General features: G+C 47.6%; 1 protein-coding gene and 1 long non-coding RNA gene across 4 annotated transcripts in view; one reads left to right on the top strand and one right to left on the bottom strand.

The window, feature by feature from the left end:
* The window catches only part of cep44 (centrosomal protein 44), a 98,732-nt gene that overhangs the window by 29,683 nt on the left and 51,935 nt on the right, over positions 1 to 17,114 (top strand). The gene's annotated exons all lie outside the window — the stretch shown is intronic.
* LOC111837250 (uncharacterized) lies at positions 8,425 to 14,027 on the bottom strand. The gene is made up of 4 exons (XR_002836611.2): positions 13,909 to 14,027; positions 12,015 to 12,434; positions 10,380 to 10,503; positions 8,425 to 9,799 (listed from the first exon to the last, which is right to left on the bottom strand). It is a non-coding gene; the product is annotated as an uncharacterized lncRNA (long non-coding RNA).

Here is a 17,114-nt window from a genome sequence, read left to right as displayed (position 1 = left end):
TTGGTGGAGGAGCGTGTGTGTGTGTGTGTGTTTGTGTGTGTGTGTGCGTGTGCGTACATGTGCGTGTGTGTGTGTGTGTGTGTGTGTGTATAGCCACACAGGTCCTATCTGCCAGTCATGTGATGCTTCTGAGCACGTTATCTCTCTGGTACTGACCTGGCAGTCTGATCAGGACCTCGACAGAACCTTTCTGTGCGGAAGTGTGAACATTTGATGGGCTGTGACTGAGTCGGACCGGGAAAGCAGGAAAGCTTTCCTTCAAGTTTACACTGGAGAGGTTTCATGGGCGCCCTGAGCTGAGGTGTCCTTATTGTTGATCGACGACGTGTTATTCCCTCCGACGACTTTCCTTGGAACGCGCCGGTTGCCTGAGGCGCGTAAAACGTTTCATGGATTCTGGGAGTGAAATGACGCCCTGTTATGCCCCTGCTAGAGTTTGGCTTAATCCCACTGCGGTTTCCTATTTGTATTAAATCCCGTTTGATAGCTTTGTCTGTTTATTTTAGCCCAGAGGAGGGAGATATGACTTTGTAAACCGTGGGAGGAGAGACTCTGACGCCACTGATAGTTGACATTCGCTGGCTGCCGCTGTGCCGGGTCTCGAAAGCACTTTATGTACAGGTGACAGCTGTTTGATGGCTTCTGGAATGTAACCGACTGTCGCGTTTTGTTTTCTGAGGTACATCACGATTTACTCTGTAATTAAAGGATGCAGGTGGAGATCAGTTTTACAGTGGGTTCACTGACACGCCACAGTCTCTGAATGGTGGAGAAAAAGATTCGGGATACACAGCCTGCCAATCAGGTCCCGCTTCGTTTACGGACGCTTGGGTAGAGAAATGAATCATGCTACCAGGTCAGAGTCCCGCCGCTTCACCGTCCACGTCTGGTGTAACAGGAAGCAGAAGCCGCATTGGGGTGTAGCGGCAAGCTAAGCCACCAGGAGATGCTGAGCGCTAGCGCTGGGGGCAGGCGTGACGCCTGAAGACGTGTCGCATATGTCATGCCTCCCCCCTGTAGATTCTGTACCGTCCGACATGCAGAAACACGTGCGCAGACATTGCCAGTGAGCTTGCAGTTAACCGTGTTGCCATGGTTACACCGTGATGTCACAAACCCTGACATCGACTCCGGAGAAACGGAGAACTACAGATTGTCTTATATAGCATCCAAGTTTTTCTAGATATGTATAATACTGACAGCCTATGTAAAATATATAAAATATTCTTAATTTAATCGTTTTTTTAGTTATATGATCATGCTGAAAAGGAAAGACTATACCCTAAAGTAGGATTATTCAAATCACGGTCCTCGAGGTCCGAGCCCTGCTGGTTTTCCAGCCTTCCTTTACCTGTCAGTCAGGTGTGAAGCCTCTGACCAATCAGAATCAGTAATTATTAAACAACTACCTGGGAGAACTGAAAACACGGCCTGGATTTGGAATCGAGGTCCAGATTTGAAGAGCCCTGCCCTAATGAGAATTATGTTTTTGTCAGGAATCTGTTTGCCGTATGAATCTATTGTCTAGATTTACCTTTTCAGATATTCAGATATTTTACTAAAATGATTCTGGAGTCTCTGACGATGTATCGCCACAGTCTCCCCCAGATCACGACACTTGTTTTTACCTTCCCTTCCACGTGTCTCCCACTCCTGCAGGACGTTTAATTATAAAGTGTGTAAGCTTTTATAATTAATGGGACCAGAACGTTCTTCTCATCAAGTTAGACCTAATAACCTCAGCCAGGTGTGCGTGTGTTTTTTATGGTGTGTTACACTGATAGGGCCGTTACCCGAGCAACTCGTTAAAAGGCCGCCCCCCTGCACCACGCGAGACGCATGTCCAATACCACACCGCAGACTGGGGGGCCCGGCCCAGCTGGGACGGGGGGGGGGGGCACCGCATAACACCTTGGGGTGCGGGTGCCATGTAACAGCTTGGGGTGGAGGGGGCGGCACTACTTAACGTCTCGGGGGGGCACCTTGTTGCACCTTGGGGGGGGGCGGTTTGGCAATGTCACATAATGGCTTGGGGAGAGGTACTGCCTTGTTACTGCCTGGGGGGGGGGGTGACGGCACCATGTAACATTTTGGGGGCGGTGGTGGCACCGTGTAACGTCTTGGAGGGGGGGGGGCAGCGTCGTGTAACAGCTGGGGGGTCGGCATTGTGTAACAGCTCGGGGAGGCGAGTGCCTTGTTACAGCTTGGGGGGGGGGGGGGGGGGATGGCAGCACCACGTTATGCCTTGGGGGGGGGGGGCCTGCTTTGGACCGGAGGGTGTCACACTCATGGGAGCGCGTCGCTTTCAAACAAACGCTGGGTGTAAATATGACTGAAAAAGGTAACGGCAAGGAAGGAGAGGGAGCCGTCTGAGCTCTCGTTCATCAATCCCGTGCGTATATGCCGTCAAATAAACACTAAAACAATTTACCGCAAATCTACACAATGGAAGTGCCAACATTAACACTCCTTAGCACTGGCCGGGCGCCAGATCATTTTTCAGACCAATATTTAATGTGAGCTAAAATGTCCTTTCCATTTGAAGTCTTGAGAATAAGTTACTTTCCTATATTTGGCCAGGCCTTAAGTCCGGGACCCGCAGTTCAGGCTCTGCGGCTCTCTTTATATCAGCCATGATAAATGGCCTTCGTTTGTTTAAGTGCAGGTGGCAGTTTTAGTGAGCTTTCTATAAATTTAGCATAACTTCTATTGGCAGGCTGAACTGAACCCGGAGGAAACAAATTATACTGCACCGGTTATTCCCATATTTAATTGACCGAATATGTCAGAAATTGGATGAGCGTAACGTTTCGGAAAAGCCGCCTCTTCGAATGTTCCATAATGGGAGTTGTGGCAGGCGTCCAGGTCGTCCCGTAAGATCGCGCCTTTTTATTTTGCCGTGGAGCGAAGCGCCGTGCCGGGCGGCAGAATGGACCGATTTTCCATATTGAGTCAGACACCGTAGTGAAAACGGCCGTTTAGTGGCTCTCTGTGGCGGTAAGGCTCGTTTCCGTGGTGACAGGAGCGAGCGGGAATAATCCCGCTGAACACGACCCGCGTTTGGCGAGCTGGGTATGTTGCTCTGAATGTGCTGCCATCATTCTACCTCTGTGGATGAAATACAGGAGAAATTATTCACCGTGAAAACTTCATGCCCTCCTGCTAGAGAATATCACTTTCGCACCTTTCTGTTGTGTGGTAAATATGGTAAAATTGGTCAAACTGGAGATTATTTTCTCAAATGACTGGAGAAAGCTCAGTCCTGAAATATCCCTCATACTTCATGATAAGTCCTCGGACGCACATTTGCATCGCCGTCCAAGAAATGTCCCATAGCAGAGAATAACCTGTTCCGGTTCTCAGACGATATTTTCTCGGGATTTGTAATTGAAACGAGTGTCAGGATTATTTGAAAGCAGTATTAGGGAAAGGCATATATCAGTGGTGTCGGGGGACGCATTTACTGCGACGGCTGCACATTCCTCTGCGCCTCCTGGATTGGAGCCTAAAAGCAGCTCGAGGACACTGAGAGCAAGCTTTCATGTGAACTTTTAAATGGGGTGGGGGGGGGAGCATATTTCACGGAGATGACGTTCAGGTCTTGGAGAGGCTAATTAGCACCAGCGCGCTAGCTAGTACGTGTTTACATTAGGCAAGCGGCCCGGCGTGTCAACTGCTCCGGGAGCGAGAGGGGCGCTGCGCCGCGTGAGCCACCCCCGGCTTCCTCGCTCTCTGACTCCCAGAAAAGTGGTGGGAAGCTCTTCAGTGTGTGAGCCAGCGTTTTCCCGGCCAGAAGTTCCAAGAATGCGAGCCAAAGGGCCAAGGAACAGGCGAACGGACCTGCATCGTCAACGACAGTGTGTGAAAAACAGCAGCCTATCATGATAATTTAGCTAATGCTACTGTTATTACTAATAAGTATTAATGCCGGTGTGTTTGCATTCAGCTCTGCTGGAAGCCTGACAATTTCTTTAAGATGTTTAAGGTTTGATACTGATCGTGAAGTCAGACCCTGTAAAATGTTCCAGGGAATTCCTGTCAGCCCCATCGACCAAAATTTAAACATAATATTTCCAAATACAGCTCACTGAAATTGATGGGTTTTTGCAGCTCACCTTTGATAAGGAGTAGGATGAGCGGTTGGCCGGCCTGGAGGTGTGAGAGTCGGGCGTGTACTGATACTGCTGTAAAGTAAACATGGCCGTGGAGTCGAGCCAGGGAGGTACTGCAGACTTACAGCAGGAAGGCTGGGCTGCTGCAGTATCCAGCCAAAGGTGTCAGGATTAATGACCGGGCTTATGTACTGTTCAGCCTGATCTGGCCCAGGTAAATGCAGGAGGAAGGTCTGAAATGTGTTAAAGCAGCTCGCTTAGAATCCTCTGTGTGGGGGGCGGAGCTGTGACATGGCAGTGCCGCCCCAATTCAGGGTGTTGGAGTAGCCGGTGTGCGTAGATCAGAGGAGATTGTGTGTGTGCAAGTGTGTGTGCTTGTGTGCGTATGTGGATGTGTGTATGTATGTGAGTGTGTGTGTGTGCGTGTGTGTGTGGGTGTGAATATGTGTGTGTGTGTATGTGTGTGTATATGTGAATGTGTGTGTGTACGTGTGTGTGTGTGGGTGTGTGTGTGTGTGTGTGTATGTGAATGTGTGTGTGTGCACGTGTGTTTATGTGGGCATATGTGTGTGTGTATATGTGAATGTGTGTGTGTGCACGTGTGTTTGTGTGGGTGTATATGTGTGTGTGTGTGGGTGTATGTGTGTGTGTGTGGGTGTATGTGTGTGTGTGTGGGTGTATGTGTGTGTGTGTGGGTGTGTGTGTGTGTGTGTGTGTATATGTGTGTGTGTGTGGGTGTATGTGTGTATATGTGAATGTGTGTCTGTGCGCGTGTGTTTGTGTGTGTATATGTGTGTATGTGTGTGCAGATATGGGGGGGGGGGGTGTTGTGAGACCATGCAGGATAATTCCAGAGAACAACCTCTGTATGTCAGTCATGAATTAGCCAGAAGTCAGAGGTTATGTCACATTCGTTGTTCATCCAGACAGATCTTTAAAAAGTCTGTCTCGCTCGTCACCTTCCCCCGCTGTAGCTTTAGCGATTCCTTCCCCGTATGACGGTGCTTGGCTGCCTTTCGTCTTACAATAACACTGCTGGAGCATTAATCCCCGAGAATGACGTATATCCAGGAGCGACTCTGCTCCTGCCGTCTCCTTATTTGTGTTATATGTTTGGCAATAATGCTTTTTATGAATTTCATTCCTTTTTAGTATTGTCCCCCAAACTCCGAAAGCCAAACATTCCCACTGTTTACATCCATAACCTTTTTTTTCCAGGATTTGATCCAAAAACTTCACCTTCATCTGACGTTGAAGACATATTTTTTGTTTGCGGCGAGAGTATTAAACGGGCTCAGGATGTTGAGTCGTAAGGACAACATCAAGGCACTCTGTTTTCCGAGATGTCATCACACAAGAAAGTAATATATAAGAAAACAACCATCGTCCCATAAATCAAACAGTTTTGTATGTGGTTAAATATAACATCTCATTTAATCAAAACAAAGTAAAACTGTTATATCATTAAATGAAAGCAGATTAAAGCCATCTTTGAGACTGAAATGCATTTCAGTGGTACAGATATATGTATACATATAGTGTGTGTGTGTGTATGCCTATGTTACAGTGGACTTACCAGAGAATTTGTCAGAAATCGTCCTGACACTGAAATATTTGTCAAACTGACATTTAGCGGCTTGTAACTTTTTTCATGTCCTTTAGCCTGTTTTATTTTTTGTCTGTTTGTTTTTACTTACATTAGTGTTGCATTTTGTGTTCTGTTCCAGTAGGCCAACCAGTTATTCTGTATATGTAATAATCAGAGGCGATTCTAGGGACTCCGGGGGCCCTCCAGCTCCCCCTGCCCTCCCCCAGCATGGTAAAATTTATTGCCTTTATTTTACTGTGAACCGTTAATAATATCAACAACGAGAATTCAATAAACACAAGTCCTTTATTTTCACTTTATTGTGAAAAACAGAATACACAAATAAAGCATATTTGTCGTTGCGATGTAGGCTACTGTCGTTGCAATGCCATCGCTTGCCTTGCCTGTCCCTATGCCTGTGGTAATAAACCAGTATAAATCTTTTTGCGTATAATATACTTTGATACGCAGACGTAGGCAAATGCACGGGAATTCTGAGTGGATGCGTCTCTGCTGCCGGGGATCTGGGAACGTGCTACTGTACCGTGTGAATTTACCGCTGTAATAAATGACTATGTGTATGTCTGTGTTACCTGACTGAGTTCTCGTATCGGTGCGTCTTTTTCGGTGACATCCATCAGATAAAAATGACCCCCCTCCTTCCGATAGCCAGTGCTCTCGTCCCCATCACCCTCCTCCGCTTTTATCATAGCAGAGATGGCAATTCAGACGCTCCCACCTGGGCCCGAGTGCGCGCAAGCACCTAGTCGACATTCCGATGCTAAAACCGAGGTGCGCATTTTAAAATCAAAATCCGGCTTTATTTGTTTTTAGCTGAATTTGACGCAGGGGAGAAGCAGGAAGCGAACATAAAACCGCCTGGGTGGTCTGCCCATGTCAGGTGACTGCGTTAAGAAAACGCTGCCCTTCATCTGCGGCACATGGCGAGTTTAAATCAGTGATATGCGCTTTTTCCATGAAATAAACGTTTGGCACCGAGGGCCACGTAATTTCGCAGGTTTAAATGAGCCTTGCAAATGGCCAGTGTTCGTTCAATACATTTTTCAGCCTCATCATTACGGCCTGCACACGTTGTATGGGTCTTTTTATTAGCCACACATGTTTCAGTCTAATATTCAGGCGTTTGTGCTTGGGTACAATTTTGTTTTTATTTCCTTCGTTTGTTGGTATTTAAGACCGATTTTCTTTCGAGGAACGAACCGCATTAGACCGGTAAGAAACCAATTCACATTTGTCGATGCGAGACTATCGATGCAGAAATTTTGTACAACCACGTATACTATTTACAGCATAATGAACTTTCCTTATTAATATAATTCGTTTCGTAAAAGTACTATTTTTATTGCAGTTTAACCCATGATGTATTAACAACGATCTGAAGTATGGAAATCAATTTTAAAAAGGAGAGGAAAATTAAAACTTATTTACTCAAATCCTTATTAAATTCAGTTTATAATGGCAAATAAGTATAGACAGATTAAATGTATATAAATAAACAACGTCGCAGATTGACGGCCATAATTTATTATAATAGACTATACCGTGCCCAGCAAATGATCATCATGCTTGCCGAACGCTGTGCTATTGTGTATTTACAAACAAAAACGCTGTTTGTTTTGCCAGTGTGTGTGAACCGGAGTGCAGTGCCGCTGTTTCTGACGATGGCTTCAGGGCGAAAAACGGCTCCCCGGGTTTATACTGCTATTCGGATTCAGGAAACAATTTTTAAAACTTGTTCTGATAAATGAATGTACATATTTTGGGAAAGGCCGAGGGTCATTTTGTGTAATAAACAAAGCCTTTTATAATGTCGAGCAGACACTTAGGCGGACTTGGAATCCCTGTATTTTCCCCTGGTCTTCAAACCAAAGCCATTTTTAATTGAGTCTTTGGACATTTGGCACACATGGACAATCCTTTAGCCAATTTTTATTCCTCTATGTATATTAAAAACATTCTCCTTTAATCTTTTAAATGGATCAATGTCTTGTATAACGAAGCACGAACGCTTTAAAGGACGCCTTCGGAAAACGACTCGTTTTTAATCCTTGACAGTTGATCTTAATCATAAAGAATGCCGTTTGCTGAATCTCATTTTCGGAAGGCGAAATGATTATTTTTATTTATTGTTTTTGGTAATTTTATATATATATTGATTATCTTTATCGTCCGTGTCTAGTATATATTCTCTGATATGGTCTCATGAGAAAACGCGGTGATCACGGGTCGGTGCCGGTTCTGGTCCGGGATGGGAAGCCGCACCGACCATAACCTCAAACACACTGTCCATCTAAGACAAACTGTTTCCCTCAAGCCTTGTCCTTTAGTCAGCTGCCAGAGCCGGGATTTCATATTGTGCAATTTCACTTGTGCTCGTTTTACAAGAATCATCTGCTCCGCGTTCTGGGAGACATTTCTCAACCAAGAATAAATAAAGCCATGAAATCGTTAGGAAATTAAAAGAACCATTCAAAACAAAGCTTGTATGTTATTTAACAGATATCAAAACGGGTGCTGCATTATATTTTGATGTAATGTAGCAGAGGGATGCTTTTATGAAACTAAGGGACCCGAATAATTATTTTTTCATTAACATGATTGTGCGCTTATTGGTGCTTCAGTACATCAGTCCAAAGTGCCCAGCGAGAGGCTCTAGGACAGCGTTCCCCCAACCACCCCAGCCCCCCCCCTCCCCCCGGCACGGTTCCAGCCTCTCTCGGTACATTAGACGCAATTGAACACAACTCTCCACGTTTCAGGGGGCAGTAAAGTTGTTTTTTCTTTTTTTATTATGATACTTTATTTCTAATGACTTATTCAGCTAGTTTATTGAGGATTGGTCAAGGGAGAGGCGGCAGAGAGAGGAAATGAATTTGCCTAAGCACAGATGTTTTTTAGAGCTAAGGCTGCATGACAAATGTGCGCTACCCCGAGGCTCAAAGGTTTAATATCACAAATTGGAAAGTAGCGCCGGGATACTCGCTTTGTGGCCGCCCTACATCTAGGTTCGTACAAAATGTCATAAATACGTGACATGAAAAGCGACTTTTAACTTTTACGTCCTTTTCAGGCTTCGTCCCCGCTGAGGGCGCGTCAGCTCTCGTCTTCCGCGCGTGTGCGCGCTCGCGACGGCGCGTCCTCGCCTGGTCTTCGGAGTCACTCGTTCTTGTGGACCGCGGCGTCCGGTTGCGTTAACCTTCAGCTTGAACCTCACCCGGCGGCCATCTCTCCTTCTGCTTCTCATTTTGTTTAATGATGGAGGCCTTTGGTCTGTTTTTCTAGAAAAAAAATCCTTTTCCTTTTTTTTTCTCATCCTCCTACCACGCGCATGCCTGTGTACCGTAAATGTTTACGTCCAAACAACTTTCAGTACGTTGCTCTGTCATCATGTCCATATTTTGCTGGTGCTAACAGATCCTAGGCAGTAAGTGAAAACTAAAATAAACTCTACTACACAAATGCGTGGTTACTGGACATATTCAGAAATGAAACAGGTCTCATCTAGACAGACGGGAGCAGGTGTCCGACTGGCCTTTTTAAAACGTTAAATTTGAAATAATCGCAAAAGGTAAAACACCACTGGGGAGTGACATTGAGTGATGTCGGGGGTTTGTAATTGCGGGTTAAGTGAAAAAAAAAAACATATTAAAGGAGTTTTTACAGGTAAAAGGTGCACGTGAGTCGGGCAGCGTCATTCCAATCTGCAAAATGTCCAGACTGTCAGACGTGCAGCAATCAGCCTGTTTTAATCTGACGTTTTATCTGACGTTTTTATGGCGGTAGCTCTGCGCAGGAAGGAATGCGGTTTGACTAAAAGCTGCGATTGATATTGTTGCGGCTCAGGTGACGTGTTTGAAGCGGCGCCCAGGCAGACGGTCAGAGGGGGTGTGTCCTTATTATCAAAGCACCGTCGCTGTCACTGTCACCGGGCTCTGTGGGGGGCACTGAGCTCGTCCCGTCATGCACCACTGGCCCGGAAGGGACAATGATAGCCGCCTTGATCTGAGTCCCTGTCCCTCTGTTATCTCAGACAGAACCAGAGGCTTATCCGAACGGGTCAGCTGCTCCGCGCCGCTTCCTGGACAACCGAAAGGGTAGGAAGAAAAGACTCATGGGACAGGAAGACGGCTGAAAGCTTGCTTCTCTCCCACGAATTTAAGAGAATAGAGACCTTTACAAATCAGAGATTCCCTAGATTAAAACATAATATGAGGTGAACAGGGGTGTAGGAACAGAAGGGTGTGTGTGTGTGTGTGTGTGTGTGGGGGGGGGGGGGGGTGCACCCTCCAATATTTAATTTGGCTTCATTCCACACCATTATATTTAAATTAATATTGTGCCCCCCCTCCCAATATCAAACTCTGTCTTGTGTCGTTGGAGGTTTTAAACAAACTAGAAAACCATAATCTGCCGCATTGAGAGAGGGGGAGAGAGAGAAGGACGAGTCTTTTCAGTTGCCATGAGACACCATCGCCCTTATCTGTGTCTCCGTTCCTCCCGGGACTCTGGTATATTCATATACTCTGGTACATGGCTGTGTATTCATGCAGCGGCGCTCCAGTGCAGTGCTCCTTTTAAAAAGGTCACCCCAGGGAGTGAACCTACTTGCTCCGTATTTATGTACATTAGCGGTGCGTGTTTGAGCCGTGGGATCCTACCGTTGGCAGGCTGAGCGAGGCCGGTGCTGCCTCCTCTGGCGCCGCAGTGCAAGCTGGGATTGTTTACTGCGCCCCGTCGCTCGGCAGGCCGACCCTGGCCGTATTGTAAACACACAAATCCACCCTGAAATGAGGGAGAGGAGGGAGCGGGGAGGTAGAGGAGGATGAAGGGCACAGCTTGAAAATGAAACGCAGCGCTGGCACAGATGTCTCACAAGCGAGGCACGCCTTGAGGCAAGCCTAAAATGGGGAACCCTGGTGCATTGTGGGATTGGCCTGCACAGTTGACCTGGGGGTCGTGAACGATCGGGTTGCTTGCAATATAGTTGAATCATTATATCACTGAATCGCATGAGGACCTCAACAGGTTGTGGAGTCTATCTTGTGAATAGGATGGGATGCTTCAAGGTTCCTGAGATCCAGGAATGCCCCCAGGGCAGAAGATCTCATATGGGCTTCATCTTTGTTACTTTTTTTGGGGAGTCGGGGTGGGGGGTGGTGTTTTATTCCTGGGGGGTACTGTGAAAGGCATGCATCCACGTTTTGGATGTGCCAAGCAGCACAGCAAGCAGGATCACATTAGACGTGAGGCTTGGAAGGCCTCGATAATTTACAAAGAAAAGTCTTCAAAGTCTCTTTGAAATCCCCCCCCCCCCACTAATAAGCATGTAGTCACACACCACACACACACACACATGTACACACACACAGGTCCGTTTCCATGCCAGTGTTCAGCGAGAATGCCCAGGCAGGTGACCACCGGCTGGCACTGGGCATGGCTCACTATAGATCATGCTTGGTGTCATTTGTTTATTCTTAACATACACAGACATATGCCCACCCCCCATCTCCCATCCTCAGAGGCGTGACAACCGCGTTCAGCCTGATGATAAAATTCAGATCACACTGGCTGCTGGTGCACGTCCGCGTGAAGCAGAAACAGTCCAGGTGGGCTTCTTTCCTACCAAGAGGTTCCACCACGTTAAGGAACATCAAACAAACGCAGAGCAGAGGTTAGCTTAGAACCCAAGGTGCTCGATTTTTATGAAAAGCTTTGAGCTGGATGACCCTGTACTGATTTTGATGGTATTGCTGTTGAGGTGGGTCACTGTCCTCCACCCAGCAAATGGGGCATGGGTGGCACATGGGGGCAGCTGCTGCACAAAGTGGGGAGGTGGCAGGGTTTAGCGGAGCCATACGGTTTGTGTGTGATAAGCTACACACCTGGTTCTTCTAATGAGAGCAGCTGCAAATTTTACACCTTTCACTTTGAATCAGGCATCAGAGAATGGCATCCATGGGGGTTCTGTGTGGTTCAGCAGGTTGGCGTGATTGGAAGGTTGTTGGGTCAAATCCCAGGGTCAGCAGAATGATTTCACCATTGGGCCCTTGAGTGAGGCTTTTAACCCCAAATGACCTTGACTTGGAGGAAAGTGCTTGCTATGTCAGTATGATACATATAAAAACATTAATAACACAGATGTTGGTTTATTCCCCCCAAAGATCTTTGCATGACACAGCACTGTCTAAGCTGTGAGTGAGTCTTGTCTGTTCTCCTCGCAGGCCTGACCATCCCATCCACCCCTGCTCACCCTCAGCTTCCCCCAGATGTGTCAATGCTTTCCAGATGCTCACCTTCGCTTGGAGTTCAGGAACCCAGAAGGTTATAGGGTCTGGTCCCTTATTATGGCTCTCCGTTGCCGTGGTGTCACTTGTGACGATAACTGCCGAGAAATTGCCCTGGAGTGTGGCAAGCGTCTCAGCAAAGGTCGTGACCCCACAGTGCTCCGTCACACTCGCTGACAGGCGGCCCTGGCGATGACATCATTTGGGACGCTGTCAAAGACGCACCTCGCTTGAAAACGGGGCTTAATATCCAGCTGACGAGTATGAGTGGCAGAGGGTCTTTCTACACTTATCTTGTATTTTCATCTGTCCATCGATCCATCCGTCTTCCATCTGCTTATCCTGAACAGGGCTGCAGGTGAGCCTGGAACCTATGCAAGGTAGCCTAGGGGACAAGGCTGATGGGCTGCCCTTGATTAGATGCCATCTCTGGAAAACATACAATCGGCACACATATGGAGCAAGGGCAAGATTCGAACCCCAGATCCTAAAGGTGCGAAGCAACAGTGCCCCCCTCTGATTCACAGTGATTTTTTTTTTTTAATCATAAACTCTCCACAGTTATCGAGGTAAAACAATTCATAAATAAACAAATTCGCCTGTGTTTTAACTAAGAAAATATTACAAGTATAATAACGTCCGGGCTGAAGCCACGATTCATAGGATGCATAGGATACAGAAGAAAAGCATGATGGGGAAAAAAGATGTGCGTTGATGCAGTGCTATCTTCAGCGAATTAGGATATTCTTCAGCTGGCCTCCAACAGCAAAACACTGGCCCGTCACAGATAGTAAAACCCGAGTCCTACCATGGCTTTTAATAAACACTGAACCGGTACCTGTCAAGTGTAAACCGATCATTTTTCCTGCGACTTCCCCATGGTTTACACAGCGCAATTCTTACATTATTCAAACATTTGCTTTCAATAAACACACGGGGATATGCGGAGACCCAAGGAGATTTATTTATAATTTGTCACCTGATATTTAAGAGATCTTTCTTTTTTCTTTTTTTTTATACTCGGGAGCGCTCTTCGCTGTATTTGCGGATGCGGCGCGCCGCGGGAATGCGCGTCATGTTCCGCATCCGGCGGCGACACAAGATAAATGAAAAAATAATAATTTTAAAAAGCAAATAAATTAAAGAATATTCCGGGAATCGCGTTAAAGTTACGAAATGCTGCGGCAATCCCCGAAATTAAAATAAGTTTAAAAGGAAGTGCACTAAGAAAGCACTTATCTATGTTTAATATTTTTTCGGCTTAATCTACAGATGCATAAACATCTCGAAGATAAAAAGCACTCAGTGGACAGATTACAAAATAATTAGTGCAAAGTTTTGTGAGGAATGTAAACGGGGCAGCGGGCGCGCCGCCGTTTTTCTGTTTATTATCCAACAGCTGTGAAGTACCCGCTCTCCTGCCCAATGTAAGCAACTGTTTGTCACTTTCCTTTAATAAAACGGACTCTTTGGAGAAACGCCACTTAATCAGGGCTAATATTTCGCTTCTTTTCTGCCTTGTACTCAAAAATAATCGAAGTCAAACAGAGCGCGATGCTGCAGAGAAAAAAGAAACAGAAAAGCGTTTCGAGAGACTCGTGCAGGCAGATTAAACTGCTAATACAGCCTGTCTTTGCTTTACTCTTTGTGATGATGTTGCTTGGATTTCTGAGCAGCAGGTTGCGTTACAGTGATGAATGTGAAATACATTTCCGAGACGCTGAATGTTTCATGGGGTAAAATCCGGACAAAGAATCATCCACATCCAACCCTCTTATGGTTTTATTGTTAATGTAGTATATATGAGTATGTTATTAAAATGGTATTTATGTGCAATGAAAATGATTTATCAGGAAAACGGGATATGGGCGAAGAGTCAGCTGTGAATAATGGTGTACGATACCTCGGCATGGAGAGCGCGCTTTGCGCCGGCGGAAGTAGACGGGACGTCTGGTGCATATGATCATCCAGCAAGCTGAAAACCCTGTGGATCCCCCACCCTTGGAATGAAATCACTGTTCGTGTTGCGAAAGCATGCCCCCCCCCTCACGTCCCCCAATGGCCGTCTCTCCCTGCGGCTCGCTGCCGGCTCTAACCCTCACGGCATTCCTCACATAGCCGATGGGTCACTTTCGCGAGCTCCATCGGGGGGGGGGGTCAAAACCCCCTCCCAGGCAGAAAAGTATATTTACCGGGGCTTTACCGTAAAGGGAGCAGTTCCGTGGGCTGACGGCAGCTGCAATCTCATCTCCACTAACCGACCCCCCCCCCCCCCCCAGGACACCCTGTACCCCAGGTCCTCCCGCCGGGACCCGGGCCGGGGAATGAAACTGCGGGGTCATCCCGGAGCCAGCATGGCCCCCCATCGCTCAGGCCTTATCAGCCGCAGTCTGACAGTTCAGAAGCACAGCTGGAGGGCGGGGCCCCTGAGGGGGTGAGTCGGGCCCCAGGAGGACCCCCCCCCTCCATCCCGGCTGGCCGAGTTATGACTGTCCCCTGACCGCTGATAAGCGCAGCGAGGTCTCACCGTGGAGCCCACGCCGTGATTTAAGCAGCCGGTGAGATAAGCAGGGCGGTATTTAAATCAGTCTGGGACCTGTTTACTCCTCTCTGTACATGGTGGTCCACCACCAGCTCCCAAAATGCACGCTCTTCAAACAAATCCAATTACCGTGTGACCCTCAGTAATTCTGTGCCACCATAACTAATTACCTCTCTTGTCCACAGTGGGCATTCACCAAAGCGGCCGGACTGGGGGAGGGCGTGGGGGGGCCAGGCGGTGGGGTGGGGCTCTGTGGCCTTTCGGAGAAGAATAAGTGGTTTGTGTAGAGTGTGTATGGGCTGTGAGGGTGTGTGTGGACCTCACAATCGCTGGGGTTGTCCTCCGTGTAGACAGACAGCGGTTGACTTATCGTCAGGCCCCTGAGTGCGGCTATTGTGGAGCCCCCCCGAAGGGGACCCCCCCACACTGCTGCTGTGGCCCCGTTTAGCACACGTGCTGCCTGAATACTGCATTCTTCGCTGCGTGACAGCACGCTAAGGGACGGTTCGCCGCTTACAGACGTGAATTAGCGGCGATGCTCACGCTAATCTCTGCAAACCCCCCCCCCCCAAGGCTCAATTTAAGAAACCAGGGGGGGGGGGGGTTGATAAGATCCCCATTTGGAATGCAGGACATCGGCGTCACGTAGGACATGGTGGTGCCTTTACCCCCTCCCCCGCCGGTTTGGGATAATGTGGGGGATTGCTTGACCCCGCCCCTCATCACCATGCTGAACTTGAGGCTCCTGCCCCATCTCAGTATTAACGGTGCCCCCGGTGGTTATAAATAACTCAGTGCTGCTGTACTCATACATGGAGGCCGTCTGTCCGTCCTCTCAGCTGAACCTGACGCATTTCCACTAGCGCCATCCGCAGGTCGCTGGGGGGCCCTGCTGCATTTCTTTTCCGTAAATGACACTTGAATGTGCTCTGTAACACACCCCGTGTGACAATCCCACATGGAATGGGAACCTGAATTATTCTGCCTCCCCCCACCAGACCCCCACCCCCCATCGCCCCCAGACAAGTTGGAAACCCCCCCCCCCCAAAACAGTCCCACTTTGGTGCCACTCTGATAAAGCATTAAGGCACTGTCAGTCACAGTGGGGGGGGGGGGGTGTCCCACTAGAGGGAAGCGAGGAGGACGAGTGAGATTAGCTGGAGTGTTTTTGTGTGAATCCCCCCCCCCCATCCTATCCCCACCCCCCCCTTTGATTACCCGACAGCGGGTCCCAGCATCAGATAAGGGGGGAACCTCCGCCAGCTCCTGAGTTGCCCGGAGACCAGCGGGGGCCCGAAGCAACTTATCACAGAGCCGCCGTCGCCATGGCGACAGACGCTCGCTGCACTGAGAAAAACAACATAATACTTACTTAAGATAATATTTTAGCAGTCGAGAACTTTCTTTCTGTTTTAATGCTGTCTGTTAATTTCTGGCATTGGTGCTCCGTATACTGACGTAATGACGTGCAAATTATTTTGATGCTGCATTAAAATTGAAGGGAACCCGAGGTGTGGCCTCATGTCATGTGACAGTCAATGATCTGCTACTTACATGGCTGTTAAACACACGGCACGTTTTTTTTTAAGAAAGTCAGTGTGGGAGGTGAGGTCTTGGCCGATCCACCATAGTGATGGAGTTTCCTTCGTGTACAGACGCCACGTTCCGCCTGGCTCTGGGTAGCCTGTCAAAAAAGAAAAAACGAGTCTGAAAAGCCAGCTAATAGCTTAAAGCTGTTGATACTTTGACTTCAGAGCAGAAGGACACATTCTTGCGAGTCTACCGGTAGGACCCTTATTGCTATTAGTGAAATTACACTCGCACAATTACAACTGCAGGCCTGCCAGCTTCCCTGAATATCATGTGACGACGTCCTGAAATATCCGTGGGGACAAGAATACATTTGTGGGGCGAAAGCAGAGTGTAGGCGTCCTTTGATGTCACCGGGCTGATGACGAAGATCACCCACAGCTGTTTTAGCGACTTTCTTTGTGAAATAGATGTTAAGATGCATTCTTTAATATTTCTTTTTTTTTTCTTCAGAATGTATTTTTTCCAAAACAGTACAAGGATTCTTTTTTTCTTTTTTCTGGTGCTGCAAGCATACATATATATCTAGATATACTATCAAGACAGTAAAATACACAAAGACAGCTACACAAAGCAAGAAACAGAACAAAAATACTGAATAAATAATGTTTACAGTGTCCAGGTAATTATCATGCTACTAATTTGTGAAGAATAAGGTCTTTTCCTAAATGTGTTGCTATTGAAATAGTACATTGCGAATAATAAGATCGGCTTAGTAGGGCTCTTCCAACTACAGATAAATAAACGTCGGTAATTAGTGATTTAACCCTTTGTAAGAGTCAGTTATGATTCAGCAAAGATATGGAGAACGGCTTGCCTGTGGGAGGCGCTGTGCTGAGGTGGACAGTGATGCGTGTGGAGGAGGACGCCTCATTCCTGACCGTCTGCCACAGAGCCGGCGGAGGCGCTGCGATGACCCGGTCAGGGAAAGGCCATCTCCCTTCCTCCCGTTTCCGGGCTGAGCTGCTGGGGTGTTG

This window comes from Paramormyrops kingsleyae, chromosome 25 (genome assembly GCF_048594095.1).
Source record: "Paramormyrops kingsleyae isolate MSU_618 chromosome 25, PKINGS_0.4, whole genome shotgun sequence".
Taxonomy (NCBI): Eukaryota; Metazoa; Chordata; class Actinopteri; order Osteoglossiformes; family Mormyridae; genus Paramormyrops; species Paramormyrops kingsleyae.
Note: the sequence above shows the minus strand (reverse complement) of the source record. Positions and strands in the feature narration are given on the sequence as shown.